Raw genomic sequence first — 17092 nt, forward strand, 5'->3', positions numbered from 1 at the left:
GGCCTGAAAATGTGTTGTTCGCGCCGTTTCGCCCGTTTGTCCACCCAAATGGCCACAAAAAATTAAATGGACCATACTTGGACTATTATCGACCTCCTTGGCATGGCCCGGTCGATTTTTGGACCAAGGCACGCCGGAACCCCGTGCCCAACACCAAAATCGTGGGCTGTAGCATACCGATTTGGCCCGAAAATACCCCGTTCGCACCGTTTTGCCTGTTTGTCCATGTAAAATGACCACAATTGGATGATCACCAACATCCATGGCATACACCGATCGATTTTTAGCCCACAGCTCGCCCGAACCCCAGGCTTACCCCCAAAATCATGGGTTATAGCACACTGATTTGGCATGAAAATGCCCCGTTCGTACCGTTTTGCCCGTTTGTCCACCCAAATGGCCATGAAAAATTAAACGGAATACACTGGGATGATCCCCAACCCCCCTGGCACGCCTTGATCAATTTTTGGCCTACAGCACGCCCAGACCCCGAGCCTACCCCCAAAATCATAGGCTAAAGCACACCGATTTGGCCCAGAAATGCCTCATTCGTGCCATTTCGCCCGTTTGTCCACCCAAATATCCATGAAATATTAAACGGACCCCACTGGAACAATCCCCAACCTCCCTAGCATGCCCTGGTCAATTTTCAGCCTACAGCACGCTAATTTGGTCTGAATACGCCCCGTTCTCGCTGTTTTGCCCGTTTGTCCACCCAAATGACAACGAGAAATTAAACGAACCATACTTGGATGATCCCCAACCTCCCTAGCATGCCCCAATCAATTTTCGGCCCACAGTACACTCATTCTCGGGCCCACCCCCTAAATCGTGGGTATAGCATACTAATTTGTCCCGAAAATGCCCCGTTCGCACCGTTTTGCCCGTTTGTCCACCCAAATGGCCACAAAAAATTAAACGAACCATATTGGGATGATCCCCAATCTCCCTGACATGCCTTGGTCAATTTTTGGCCCACAGCACACCCGAACCCCAGGCCTGCCCCTAAAATCGTGGGCTAAAGAACATCAATTTGGCCCAAAAATGCCCCATCTGGGTTGTTTTGCCCGTTTCTCTACTAAAACGGCCATGAAAAATTAAACGGACCAAACTGGGAAGATCTACAACCTCCCTAGTGTGCCCTGCATTATTTTTGGACCACAGTACGCCCGAACCACGTGTCCTCCCCAAAAACCATGGGCTATAGCACACCAATTTAGCCCGATAACGCCCCATTCACGCTGTTTCGCCCGTTTGTCCTCCCTAATGGCCACAAAAAATTAAACAGACCACACTGGGATGACCCCCAACCTCTCTAACACACCCCGACCAATTTTTGGCCCCTAGCACACCCGAACCTCGGGCCCACCTCCGAAACCGTGGGCTATAGCACATTGATTTGGCCAAAAAATGCCCCGTTTATGTCGTTTTGCCCGTTTGTCTACCCAAATGGCCACAAAAAATTAAACGGACTAAACAGGGATGATCCCCAACCTCACTGGCATGCCCCAGTCGATTTTTGACCTACAACATGCTCGAACCCTGGGCCTACCCTTGAAAACATGGGCGATAGAACACCGATTTAGCCCGAAAATGCTCGGTTCGCACTATTTCACCCGTTTGTCCACATAATTGGCCACGAAAAATCAAACAAACTGTATTGGGATGATCCCCAACATCCCTGGCATACCCCAGTCGATTTTTGGCCAACAGGATACCCGGACCCCGATCCCACCCATGAAATCGTGGGCTATAGCACACTAATTTGGCTCAAAATTCTCCGTTCGCGTCGTTTCGCCCGTTTGTCCACCCAAATGGTCACGAAAAAATAAATGAACCACACTGGGATGATGTCGAACCTCCTTGGGATGCCCAGGTTGATTTTAGGCCCACATCTCGCCCGAACCTCGGGCCCAACCCCAAAACCATCGGCTATTACAAATTGACTTAGCCTGAAAATGCCCCGTTCGCATGATTTCGCCCGTTTCTCCACCCAAATGGCCATAAGAAATTAAATGGACCACACTAGGATGATCCCTAACCTCCCGAGCACACATCGGTCGATTTTTCGCCCATAGCTCGCTCGGACCTGGGTCTACCCCCAAAACTGTGGGCTATAGCACACCTATTTGGCCTGAAAATGCCCCATTCGCGTCGTTTCGCCCGTTTGTCCACCTAAATGGCCATGAAAAATTAAAAGAACCACAATGGGACAATCCCCAACCTCCCTGACACGCTCCGATCAGTTTTATCCCTACAGAACGCCCGAACCCCAGGCCTACCCCCAAAACCATGGGCTAAAGCACACCGATTTGGCCCAAAAAAGTCTCGTTTGTGCTGTTTCGCACGTTTGTCCTCCCAAATGGCCAAAAAAAATTAAACGGACCACACTGTAATGATTCCCAACCTCCTTGGCATGCGTCGATCAAGTTTTGACTGACAGCAGGCCCGGACCCCGGACCCACCCCTAAAACCGTGCGCTATAGCATACCGATTTAGCCTCTAAATGCCCCATTTGCGCCGTTTTGCCCGTTTGTCCACCGAAATAGCCATGAAAGATTAAACGGCCTACACTGGGATGATCCCCAATATCCTTGGTATGGCTCGGTCGATTTTCAGCACACAGCACGCCCGGACCCCGAGCCCACCCCCAAAACCGTGGGCTGTAGCACACCGATTGGGCCTGAAAATGCCTCATTCGCACTGTTTTGCCCCTGGTACGACCCGAATATTTTTGGCCTACAGTATGCCTGGACCCCAGGATAACCCCCAAAACTCCGAGTAATAGCACACCGATTTGACTCAAAAATTCCCCATTCACACAGTTTCGCCAGTTTGTCCACCAAATTGGACACAAAAAATTTAACGAACCACACTGAGATGATCCTCAAGTCCCCTGGCATGCCTCGTTCAAATTTTGGCACACAGCACGCCCGGACCCCAAGCCCACCCCTAAAATCGTGGGCTATAGCACACCAATTTGGCCCAAAAATGCCCCATTCGCATCGTTTCTCCCGTTTGTCCTCCAAAATGTCCACGAAAAATTAAACAGACCACACTGGGACGATCCCCAACCACCCTGGCATGATCCAGTCAATTTTTGGCTCACAAAATGCCTGGACCCCGAGCCCACCCCCAAAATAGTGGGCTATAGCACACTGATTTGTCCCAAAATGCCCCGTTCGTGTTGTTTTGCCCGTTTGTCTACCCAAATGGCTAGGGAAAATTAAATGGACCAAACTGGGACAGTCATTTTTTAGCCTACAACACGCCCGGACCTCGGGTCTACTCCCAAAATCGTGGGCTATAGCACACCGATTTGGCCCAAAAATGCCCCATCCGCATTGTTTCGCTCGTTTGCCCACCCAAATGTCCACGAAAAATTAAATGGACTACACTGACATCCCTGGCATACCCCGGTCAATTTTTAGCCCACAGCACACTCGGACCCCAGGCCCACCCCTAAAACCGTGGGCTATAGCATACTAATTTGGCCCGAAAATACTCTGTTCGTGCTGTTTCGCCCATTTGTCCACACAAATGGCCAAGAAAAATTAAACGGACCATACTGGGATGATTTTCAACCTCCCTGGCACGCCTTGGCCAAGTTTTGACCCACAGCAACCACGAACCCCGAGCCCACCCATGAAACCGTGGGCAATAGCACACCAATTTGGCTCGAAAATACCCCGTTTGTGCCGCTATGCCCGTTTGTCCACCTAAATGGCCACAAAAATTTAAACGGACCACAGTGGGATGATCTTCAACCTCCTTTCTATGCCCCAATCAAATTTTGACCGATAAAACGCCAAAAACCTGGGCCCAACCCTAAAATCGGGGGCTATAGCACACCAATTTAGCCCAAAAATGCCCTGTTCATGCCGTTTCGCTCATTTGTCCACCCAAATGCCACGAAAAATTAAACGGTCCACACTGAGACGATCCCCAACCTCCCTGGCACGCCCCAGTTGATTTTTGGACCACAGCATGCTCGGACCCATGGCCCACCACCAAAACCGTGGGCTATAGCATATCGATTTGGCTCGAAAATGCCCCGTTCGCTCCGTTTCATGCGTTTACCCAGCAAAATAGCAACAAAAAATTAAATGGAGCACACTAGGATGATCCTCAATCTCCATGGCACACCCCGGTCGACTATTGGCCCAAAGCACGCCCAAACCGCAGGCTCATCCCCAAAATCGTGGGCTGTAGCACACCGATTTGGCCCAAAAATGCCCCTTTCATGTAGTTACGCTCGTTTGTCCACACAAATAGACACGAAAAATTAAACTAACTATAATGGGATGATCCCCAACCTTCCTGGCATGCCCTGATCAATTATTGGCGCACAGCACACCCGAACCCCGGGTCCAACCCTAAAACCGTGGGCTATAGCACACCAATTTGGCCTGAAAATGCCCTGTTCATGCCATTTTGTCCGTTTGTTCACACAAATGGCCATGAAAAATTAAGTAGACCACACTAGGACAATCCCCAACCTCCTTGGCATGCCCCGATTGATTTTTGGTACACAGCATGCCTAAATCCCGTGCCCACCCCCAAAATCATAGGCTATAGCACACCGATTTGGCTTGAATACTCCTTGTTTGCACTGTTTCACCCGTTTGTCCACCCAAATGGTCACAAAAAATTAAACGGACCATACTAGGATGATCCCCAACCTCCCTGGCATGCCCGGGTCAATTTTTGACCCACAGCACGCTCAGACCCTGAGCCCACCCCCAAAATCGTGGGCTATAGCACATTGACTTAGCCCGAAAATGCCCCGTTCACTCTGTTTTTCCTATTTGTCCGCCCTAATAGACCTAAAAAATTAAACGGACCACACTCGGATGATCCACAACCTCCATGGCACGCCCTGATTGATTTTTGGTCCACATCACACCCGAAGCATGGGCCCATCCCCAAAACCATTGGCTATAGAACACCGATTTGACTCGAAAATGTCCCATTAACATCATTTTTCCTGTTTGTCCGCCCAAATGGCCACGAAAAATTAAACAGACCATACTGGGATAATCCCCAACCTCCCTGACATGCCCCAGTCGATTTTGGGATAACAACATACCCGTTCCCAGAGCCCACCCCCAAAACTGTTAGCTATAGCAGACCAATTTGTCTCGAAAACTCCCCGGTCCTGTCTTTTCACCTGTTTGTCTGCCAAAATGGCCATGAAAAATTAAAAGGACCATACTAGGACGATTCCCAACCTCCCTGCAAAGCCCCGATCAATTTTTGGCCGACAGCATGCCCAGACCCTGGGCCTACCCCCAAAACCGTGGGCTATAGCACACCAATTTAGCCCAAATATGCCTCGTTCACGTCGATTCGCCCGTTTGTCCGCCCAAATGGCTACAAAAAATTAAACGGACCACACTAGTATGATCCCCAACCTCCTTGGCACGCCCCGATTAATTTTTGGCCCATTACATTCCCAGATCCCGGGCCAACCCCCTAAACCGTGGGCTATAGCACACCGATTTGGCCCTAACATGCCCCGTTCGCGCCGTTTCTCCCATTTATCCACCCAAATATCCATAAAAAATTAAACGAACCATACTAGCACAATCCCCAACCTCCCTGGCATGCCTCGATCGATTTTCAGCCTACAGCACACCCGAACCCTAGGCCCACCCTGAAACCATAGGCTATAGCACACCAATTTGGCCTGAAAATAATCCGCTTGTGTTGTTTCACCTATTTGTCCGCCCAAATAGCCATGAAAAACTATACGGAATATATTGGGATGATCTCCAAACTCCCTGGCGCGCCCCGATCGATTTTTGGCCCACAGCTCGCCCGGAACCAAAGCTCACCCCCAAAACCGTAGGCTATAGGGCACTGATTTTGCCCAAAAATGCCCCGTTCATGCCGTTTCACCCGTTTGTTCACCCAAATGGCCACAAAAAATTAAACGGACCACACTGGGATGATCCCCAACCTCCGTGGCATGCCCCAGTCCATTTTTGGATGACAACATGCCCGTTCCCCAAGCCCACCCCCAAAACTGTTGGCCATAGCAGATCGATTTGTCTTAAAAACTCCCCGTTCCCACCTTGTTGCCCGTTTGTCTGCCCAAATGGCCACGAAAAATTAAACAGACCACATTAGGATGATCCCCAACCTCCCTGGCATACCCCGATCGATTTTCAGCCGACATCATCCCCGGACCCCAGACCCACCCACGAAACCATGGGCTATAGCACATCAACTTATCCTAAAAATTCCCCGTTCATGCCGTTTCGCTCGTTTGTCTCCCAAATGGCCACAAAAATTGAATGGACTTCACTGGGATGAACCCCAACCTCCCTAGCATGCCCCGATCAATTTTTAGCCCACAGCATTCTCGAAACCTAGGCCCACCCAAAAATTATGGGCTATAGCAGACTGATTTGGCCTTAAAATGCCCTGTTCGCGTCGTTTCGCCTATTTGTTCGCCCAAATTTCCATGAAAAGTTAAACGGACCATACTGGGATGATACCCAACCTCCTGAGCATGCCTCAGTGGATTTACGTCCCACAGCACGCCTGCACCCTGGGCCCACCCCTAAAACCGTAGATTATAGCACACCGATTTGGCCCAAAACTCCCCATTCGCATCGTTTCGCCTGTTTATCCACCTAATTGCACTTGAAAAATTAAATGGACCATACTGGGATGATCCCCAACCTCCCTGGCAAGCCCCGATCAATTTTTGGCCTATTGCATGCTTGGACATAGCACACCGATTTGACCCAAAAATGCCTCGTTCATGCCGTTTTGCCCGTTTGTCTTCCCAAATGACGACTAAAATTTAAGTGGACCACACTGGGATGATGCCCAACCTTCCTAGCATGCCCCGATCGATTTTCGGCCCATAGCATTCCTAGACCCCGAGCCCGCCCTCGAAACCGTAGGCTATAGCACACCGATTTAGCCCAACAACACCCCATTCATGCCGTTTTGCCCGTTTGTCCGCCCAAATGGTCACGAAAAATTAAATGGACCACATTGGGATGATCCCCAACTTTCGTGGCATGTCCCGGTAATTTTTAGCCCACAGAACGCCTGGATCCTAGGCCCATGCCCAAAACCGTGGGCTAGCACACCGATTTGGCCCGAAAATACCCCGTTCATACCATTTTGCCTATTTGTCCTCCCAAATAGCCACGAAAAATTAAACGGACCATACTGGTACGATCCCCTAACCTCCCTGGCATGCTCCGATCAATTTTCGACCCACAGCACGCCCGGACCCTGGGCCCACCCCCAAAATCGTGGTCTATAACACACTAATTTTGATCGAAAATGCCCCGTTCGCGCCGTTTCGCCTGTTTGTCTGCCCGAATGGCCATGAAAAATTAAATGGACCACACTGGGATAATCCCTAACCTCCTTGGCATGCCTCAGTTGATTTTTACCCACAACACACTCGGGACCTCGGGCCCACCCCTAAAATCGTCGGCTATAGCACACTGATTTGGCCTGAAAATGCCTCGTTCGTGCTGTTTCGTCAGTTTGTCCGCCCAAATTGCCACAAAAAAATAAACGGACCACACTGGAATGATCCCCAATCTCCCTGGCACGCCGAAATCATGGGCTATAGCACATTAATTTAGCCCAAAAATGCCCCATTCACTCCGTTTTTCCTATTTGTCCGCTCGAATAGACACAAAATTAGAAGGACCACACTCGGATGATCCCCAACCTCCATGGCACACTCCGATTGATTTTTGGTCCACATCACGCCCGAACCACTGGCCCACCCCTAAAACCGTTGGCTATAGAACACCAATTTGACCCGAAAATGCCCCGTAAACACCGTTTTACCTGTTTGTCCGCCCAAATGGCCACGAAAAATTAAACAGACCGCACTGGGATGATCCCCAAGCACCCTGTCATGCCCTGATTGATTTTCGACCAACACCACGCCTGGGACTCCGGGCCCACCCCCAAAACTGTGGGCTATAGCATACCGATTTAGCCCGAAAATACTCCGTTCGTGCCTTTTCGCCCGTTAGTCCGCCCAAATAGCCATGAAAAATTAAACGGACCATACTGAGATGATCCCCAAACTCCCTGGCACATCCTGGTCGATTTTTGGCCCACATCACGCCCGGACCCCAGGCCCACCCCTAAAACCATGGGCTATAGCACACCGATTTTGCTCAAAAATGCCCCGTTCATACCGTTTTGCCCATTTGTCCACCCAAATGGCCACAAAAAAGTAAAAGGACCACACTAGGACGATACCCAACCTCCCTGGCACACCCCGGCAAATTTTCAGCCCACAGCAAGCAAGAATCCCTGGCCCATCCCCAAAACTATGGGCTATAGCACATCGATTTGGCCCGAACATGCCCCGTTCGCACCGTTTCCCCTGTTTGTCCACCCAAATGGCCACAAAAAATTAAACGGACCACACTGGGATGATCCCGAACCTCCCTAGAAAGCCCAGTTGATTTTTGGCTTATAGAACGCCCGTACCCTCCTCCCCTAAAAAACTACGGGCTATAGCACACCAATTTGACCCAAAAATGCCCCGTTCCCGCCGTTTTGCCCATTTGTCAACCCAAATAGCCACAAAAAACTATACAGACCACACTGGGATGATCCCCAACCTCTCTGGCACGCCCAGACCCTGGGTCTACCCCCAAAACCGTAGGATATAGCACACCAATTTTGCCTAAAAATGCCCCATTCGCGCCGTTTCACCTGTTTGTTCGCCCAAATAAACACGAAAAATTAAACGGACCATACTGAGGCAATCCCAACCTTACTGGCATGCCCCGATCAATTTTCAGCCCGAACCACGCCCGAACCTCGGGTCCACCCCCAAAATCGTGGGTAATGGTACACTGATTTGGCCTAAAAAAAACCCCGTTCGCACTATCTTGCCCGTTTGTCCACCCAAATAGCCACAAAAAATTAAATTGACCACACTAGGATGATCCCCAACCTCCCTGGCATGCCTCAGTCGATTTTCAGCCCATAGCACGCTAGGGCCCTCGGGCCCACCCCCAAAACCGTGGGCTATAGCATACCGATTTATCCCAAAAATGCCCTATTCGCGCCATTTCATCCATTTGTCAACCCAAATGGCCACAAAAAATTAAACGGACCTCACTGGAACGATCCCCAACCTCCCTGGCACGCCTCAGTCAATTTTTGGATCACAGCACGCCCGGGACCCCGGTCCCATCCCCGAAACTGGGGGCTATAGCCCACCAATTTGGCCTGAAAATGCCCCATTCGCGCCAAATGGCCACAAAAAATTAAATGAACCTCATTGGGACGATCCCCAACCTCCATGGCATGATCCGATCAATTTTTGGATCACAGCATGCTCGAAACCTGGGGCCACCCCAAAAACTGTGGGCTATATAACACACTGATTTGGTCAGAAAATGCCCCATTCACGCCGTTTCACCCATTTGTTCGTCCAAATGGCCACGAAAAATTAAAAAGACCACACTAGGATGATTCCGAACTGCCCAGGCATGCCCTGGTCGATTTTTGGCCCACAGCACACCCGTAACTCGAGCCCACCCTAAAACCGTGGGCTATAGAACACCAATTTGGCCTAAAAATACACCGTTTACGTTGTTTTCCTGGTTTGTCCACCGAAATGGCCACGAACAATTAAACGAACTACACTGGGATGATCCCCCAACCTTCTTGGCATGCCTCAGTCGATTTTTGGTCCACAGCAAGCTCGGGAACCAGCGCCCACCGCCAAAACCGTGGGGTATAGCACATCGATTTAGCCCAAAAATGCCTCATTTGTACCGTTTTGCCCGTTTCTCCACTCAAATGGCCACAAAAAATTAAACGGACCTCGCTATAACGATCCCCAACCTCCTGGCATGTCTCAGTCGATTTTTAGCTCACAGCACGCCCGGGACTCCAGGCCCACCCTTGAAACCGTGGGCTATAGCACACCGATTTGGCCTGAAAATGCCCCATTCGCGCTGTTTCGCTCGTTTATCCACCTAAATAGCCACGAAAAATTAAACGAACCTCACTGAGATGATCCCCAACCTCCATGGCATGCCCTGATCGATTTTCAGCAAACAGCACACTCGACACCCGAGCCCACCCCCGAAACTATGGGCTATATAACACACTGATTTGGTCGGAAAATGCCCCATTCGCGCTATTTTGCCCTATTTGTTCCTCCAAATGGCCACAAAAAATTAAATGGACCACACTAGGACAATTTCCAACCTCCTTGGCACGCCCTGGTCGATTTTTAGCCCACAGCACGCCCGTATGCCGGGCCCACCCCCAAAACCGTGGGCTATAGCACACCAATCTGGCCCAAATATGCACCGTTCGCATCATTTCGCCTGTTTGTCCACCAAAATAGCCACAAAAAATTGAACGGACCATACCGAGATGATCCCCAACCTCCCTAGCATGCCTCAGTCAATTTTTGGCCCACAACACGCCCGGGACCCCAGTCCCACCCCCAAAATCGTGGGCTATAGCATACCGATTTAGCCTAAAAATGCCCCATTCGCGCCGTTTTGCTCGTTTGTCCACCCAAATGGCCATGAAAAATTAAACGGACCACACTGGAATGATCCCCAACCTCCCTAACATGCCTCAGTCGATCTTTGTCTCACAGCATGCCCGGGACCCCGGGCGCACCCCAAAACCGTGGGTTATAGCACATCGATTTGGCCTGAAAATACCCCGTTCGCGCTGTTTTGCCCTTTTGTCCACCCAAATGGCCAAGAAAAATTAAACGGACCTCACTATGATGATCCCAAACCTCCATGGCACACCCCAGTAGATTTTTAACCCACAGCATGCTCGAAACCTGGCCCACCCCCAAAACTGTGGGCTATAGCACACTTATTTCGCCTGAAAATGCACTATTTGCACCGTTTCGCCCGTTTGTTCGTCCAAATAGCCACAAAAAATTAAACGGACAACACTGGATGATTTCCAACCTCCCTGGCATACCCCGATCGATTTTTAGCCCACAGCACGCCTGTACCCCAGGCCCACACCCAAAACCGTAGGCTATAGCACACTGATTTGGCCCGAAAATGTACCGTTCATGCCGTTTCGCCTGTTTGTCAATCCAAATGGACAAAAAAGATTAAACGGACCACATCGGTATGATCCCCAATCTCCCTGGCACACCCCGAACAATTTTCAACCAACAGCATGCCCGAAACCCAGGCCCAACCTTGAAAGCGTGGGCTATAACACATCGATTTAGCCTGAAAAAACATCGTTCACGCTGTTTTGCCTATTTATCCACCCAAATAACCATGAAAAATTAAATAGAGCACACTGGGATGATCCAAAACACCCTGGCATGCCCCAGTCTATTTTCAACCCACAGCAAGCCCAGACCCCAGGCCTACCCCCAAAACCGTGGGCTATAACACACTAACTTGGCCCAAAAATGCTCCGTTCGCACCATTTTATCCATTTGTCTGACCAAATGGCCACAAAAAATTAAACAAGCCACACTGGGATGATCCTCAACCTCCCTGGCATGTCTCGATCGATATATGGCCCACGACATGCTCGGATCATGGGCCCACCCCCAAAATCGTAGGCTATAGCACACCAATTTAGCTTAAATGGACCATACTGGGATGATGCCCAACCTTCCTGGAATGCCTCAATCAATTTTTTGCCCACAATACGCCCGTAGCCAAGGCCCACCCACAAAACTGTGGGCTATAGCACACCGATATGGCTTGAAAATGCCCCATTCATGCTGTTTTGCCCGTTTATCCGCCCAAATGGCCAAAAAAAATTAAACATACCACACTGGAATGATCCCCAACCTCTCTAGAATGCCCCAGTCAATTTTTGGAACATGGCACGCCCGGGTCCCAGGCCCACCCCTAAAACTGTGGGCTATAGCATACCGATTTGGCTTAAAAATGCCCTATTCTCACCATTTTGTCCGTTTGTCCGACCAAATGGCCATGAAAAATTAAACGGAATACACTTGGATGATCCCCAACCTCCCTGGCATGCCCCGGTCGATTTTTAGCTGACAGCACATCCAAACCCCAAGTCAACCCCCAAAATCGTGAGCTATGGGACACCGATTTGGCCTGAAAATGCCCCGTTCACACCATTTTGCCCGTTTGCCCGCCCAAATTGCCACAAAAAATTAAACGGACCATACTGAGATGATCCCCAACCTCCCTGGTATGCCTCGGTCAATTTTCATCCCATAGCACGCTCGGACCCCTTGCCCATGCCTAAAACCATAGGCTATAGCACACTGATTTGGCTCGAAAATGCCCCGTTCGAGTCGTTTCTCCCATTTGTCCACGCAATTGGCCACAAGAAATTAATTGGACCATACTTGAATGATCCCTAACCTCCATGACAAGCCTCAGTCAATTTTCTGCGCACATAACGCACATACCCCTAGCCCACCCCCGAAACCGTAGGCTAAGTAGACCGATTTGTCTCAAAAATGCCCCATTCATGTCATTTTGCCTGTGTGTCTGCCCAAATGGCCACAAAAAATTAAACGGACCACACTAGGACGATTCCTAACCTACTTGCCATGCCCTGGACAATTTTTGGCCCATTGCACACTCGTATGCCGGGCCTACCCCCAAAACCGTGGGCTATAGCACACCAATTTGGCCCAAAAATGCACCATTCACATCGTTTCGCCTATTTGTCCATCGAAATGGCCACGAAAAATTAAACGGACCATACTAGGACGATCCCCAACCTCCCTGGAATGCCTTAGTCAATTTTTGGCCCATAGCACGCCCGGGACCCCAGGCGCACCCCCAAAACCGTGGGCTATAGCATACCGATTTAGCCTAAAAATGCCCCACTCGCGTCGATTTGCTCGTTTTTCCACCCAAATGGCCATAAAAAATTAAACGGACCTCACTGGAATGATCCCCAACCTCCCTAGCATGCCTCAATAAATTTTTGGCTCACCCCAGGCACACCCCGAAATCGTGGGCTACTGCACACCGATTTGGCCTAAAAATGCACCGTTCGCGCTGTTTCACCCGTTTGTCCTCCCAAATGGCCACGAAAAATTAAACGGACCTCACTATGATGATCCCCAACCTCCATGGCATACCCCAATAGATTTTTGACCCACAGCATGCTCGAAAACCGGGCCCACCCCCAAAACTGTGGGCTATAGCACATTGATTTCTCCTGAAAATGCACTATTTGCACCGTTTCGCCCATTTGTTCGTCCAAATGGCCACGAAAAATTAAACGGACAACACTGGGATGATTCCCAACCTCCATGCCATCCCCCGGTCGATTTGTATCCCACACAACGACCGTACCCCGAGCCCACCCCAAAACTGTGGGCTATAGCACACCGATTTGGCTCGAAAATGCACCGTTCGTGCCGTTTTTCCTGTTTGTAAACCCAAATGGCCAAAAAAAATTAAATAGACCACATTGGTATGATCCCCAACCTCCCTATCATGCCTCGAACAATTTTCAACCGACAGCATGCTCGGAACCCAGGCCCAGCCTCGAAAGCGTGGGCCATTACGCACCGATTTGGCCTGAAAAAACGTCCTTCATGTCGTTTTACCTGTTTGTCCACCCAAATAACCACGAAAAATTAAACAGAGCACACTGGGATGATCCACAACCCCCTGTCACACCCCGGTCTATTTTCGACCCACAGCAAGCCCGGACCCCAGCCTACCCCCAAAACCGTGGGCTATAGCACACCGATTTGGCCCAAATATGCTCCGTTCGCACTGTTTCGTCCGTTTGTCTGCCCGAATGGCCACAAAATATTTAAAAAACCACACTGGGATGATCCCCAACCTCCCTGGCATGCCCGGATCGATTTACGGCCTACGGCATGCTCGGATCACGGGCCGACCCCCAAAACCGTAGGCTATAGCACACCGATTTAGCTTAAACGGACCACACTGGGATGATACCCAACCTCCCTGGACTGCCCCGATTGATTTTTGGCCCACAGTACGCCCTTATACTGGGCCCACCCCTGAAACTGTGGGCTATAGCACATCGATATGGCCTGAAAATGCCCCATTAATGCCGTTTTGCCCGTTTGTCCGCCCAAATGGCCACAAAAAATAAACAGACCGCACTGGAATGATCCCCAACCTCCCTGGCATGCCCCGATTGATTTTTTGAACCCGGCACGCCGGGTCCCGGGCCCACCCCCAAAACCATGGGCTATAGCATACCGATTTGGCTCAAAAATGCCCCGTTCGCGCCATTTTGTCCGTTTGTCCGGCCAAATGGCCATGAAAAATTAAACTAACCACACTTGGATGATCCCCAACCTCCCTGGCATACCCCGGTCGATTTTTAACTAACAGCATGCCCAAACCCCAGGTCAACCCCTAAAACCGTGAGCTTTGGCACACCGATTTGGCCTGAAAATGCCCAGTTCGCACTATTTTGCCCGTTTGTCTGGCCAAATTACCACAAAAAATTAAACGAACAAAACTGGGATGATCCCCAACCTCCCTAGCATGCTTCAATTGATTTTTGTCCCATAGTACGCTAGGATCCCGGGCCCACCCCCAAAACCGTGGGCTATAGCACACCGATTTAGCCCAAAAATGCCCCGTTTGAGCCGTTTTGCCCGTTTGTCCACACAATTAGCCACAAGAAATCAATTGGACCATACTTAAATGATCCCTAACCTCCATAACACACCCTGGTCAATTTTATGTGCACAGAACGCACATACCCCTGGCCCACCTCCGAAACCGTAGGTTATAGCAGACCGATTTGTCCTGAAAATGCCCCGTTCATGCCATTTCGCCTGTTTATCCGCCCAAATGGCCATGAAAAATTAAACAAACCACACTGAGATGACCCCCAAACTCCCTGGCACGCCTCGATCTATTTTCAGCCCATTGAAAGCACGAACCCTAGCCCCACCCCTAAAACCGTGGGCTATACCACATCGATTTGGCCCGAAAATGCCTCATTTACACCGTTTCGTCCGTTTATCCACCCAAATGGCCACAAAAAATTAAACTAACCATAATGGGATGATCCCCAATCTCCCTGGCATGCCCCGGTCGATTTTTGACTCACAGCACGCCCGAACCCCGAGCTCACACTCAAAACCGTGGGCTATAGCACATCAATATGGCATGAAAATGCCCCGTTCGCATCGTTTCGCCTTTTTCTCCACCAAAATGGACATGAAAAATTAAATAGACGACATTGGGATGATCCGCAACCTCCCTGGCATGCCCCGATCGATTTTCAGCCCACAGAACGCTCGAACCCTGGACCCACCCCCAAAATTGTGGGCTATAGCACACCGATTTTGCCCAAAAATGCTCTGTTTGCGCTGTTTCGCCCGTTTGTCCACCTAAATTACCACAAAAAATTAAACGAACCACAGTGGGATAATCCCCAACCTCCCTAATATGGCTCGATCAATTTTCGGCCCACTGCACGCCCGGATTCCACGCCTACCTCTAAAACTATGAGCTATAGCCCACCGATTTAGCCCAAAAATGCCCTGTTCGCGCCGTTTCGCCCGTTTGTCCAACCAAATAGCCATGAAAAATTTAACGGACTACACTAGGATGATCCCCAACCTCCCTAGCATGCCCCGATTGATTTTTGACCCACAGCACGCTCGATCACCGGGCCCACCCCCAAAATCATGGGTAATAGCACACTGATTTGGCCCGAAAAATGCCCCATTCATGCCGTTTTGCTCGTTTGTCACCCAATTGGCCACAAAAAATTAAACAGACCACACTGGGATGATCCCCAACCTCCCTGGCATGCCCCGGTTGATTTTTGGCTGACAGCACGCCCGAACCTCAGACCCACCCCCAAAACCGAGGGCTATAGTGCACCAATTTGCCTAAAAATGCCCCGTTCCTGTCGTTTCACGAGTTTGTCCGCCCAAATAGCCACAAAAAAGTAAACTGACCATACTGGGATGAGCCCCAACCTCCCTGGCATGCTCGGTTTATTTTTGGCCAACAGCACGACTGGACCCCGAGCCTACTCCCAAAATCGAGAGCTATAGCACACCAATTTGGCCCAAAAATGCCCTATTCACACCATTTCGCCCGTTTGTCAACCTAAATGGCCACAAAGAATTAAACGGTCCACAGTAGGATAATCCACAACCTCCCTGGCATGCCTCGATCGATTTTTGACCCACAGCATGCCCGGACCTCAGGCCCACCCCCAAAACCGAGGGCTATAGTGCACCGAATTTGTCCGAAAACACCCTGTTCGTGCCATTTTGCCCGTTTGTCCATCCAAATAGCCACAAAAAATTAAACGAAACACACTAAGATGATCCCCAACCTCTATGGCACACTCTGGTCGATTTTCGGCCGAGAGCACGTCCGTACCCTGGGCCCACCCCTAAAACCGTGGGCTATAGCACATTGATTTGGCTCGAAAATGTCCCGTTCGCACCGTTTTGCCCATTTGTCCACTCTAATGGCCATGAAAAATTAAACGGACCATACTGGAATGATCCCCAACCTCCCTGGCACGCCTCGATCGATTTTCAGCCCACAGGACTCCTGGACTTCAGGCCCACACCCAAAACCGTGGGCTATACAACACAATTTATCTTTAAAATTTCCCATTCGCACTGTTTTGCCTGTTTATCCTCCCAAATGGCCACGAAAAAATAAACAGACCATACTAGGATGATCCCTAACCTCTCTGGCATGCCTCGGTAGATTTTCGGCCCACGGCATGCCCGGATCCCGATCCTACCCCCAAAATTGTGGGCTATAGCATGTCGATTTAGTCCGAAAATGCCCTGTTCGTGCCGTTTTACCCATTTGTTCGCCTAAATGGCCACAAAAAATTAAACGGACCACACTGGGATGTGCCCAACCTCCCTGGCATGCCTCGATCGATTTTCAGTCCACAGCACGCCCGAACCGCTGGCCCACCCCAAAACCGTGGGCTATAGCGCATCGATTTAGCCCGAACATGCCCTGTTCGTGCCGTTTAGCCTGTTTATCCGCCCAAATGGCCACAAAAATTAAATGGACCACACTGGAATTATCCCCAACCTCCCTGGCATGCACCGATCAATTTTTGGCCAACAGCACGCCCCGGGACTAACCCC

This window comes from Capsicum annuum, chromosome 12, assembly GCF_002878395.1.
Source record: "Capsicum annuum cultivar UCD-10X-F1 chromosome 12, UCD10Xv1.1, whole genome shotgun sequence".
NCBI lineage: Eukaryota > Viridiplantae > Streptophyta > Magnoliopsida > Solanales > Solanaceae > Capsicum > Capsicum annuum.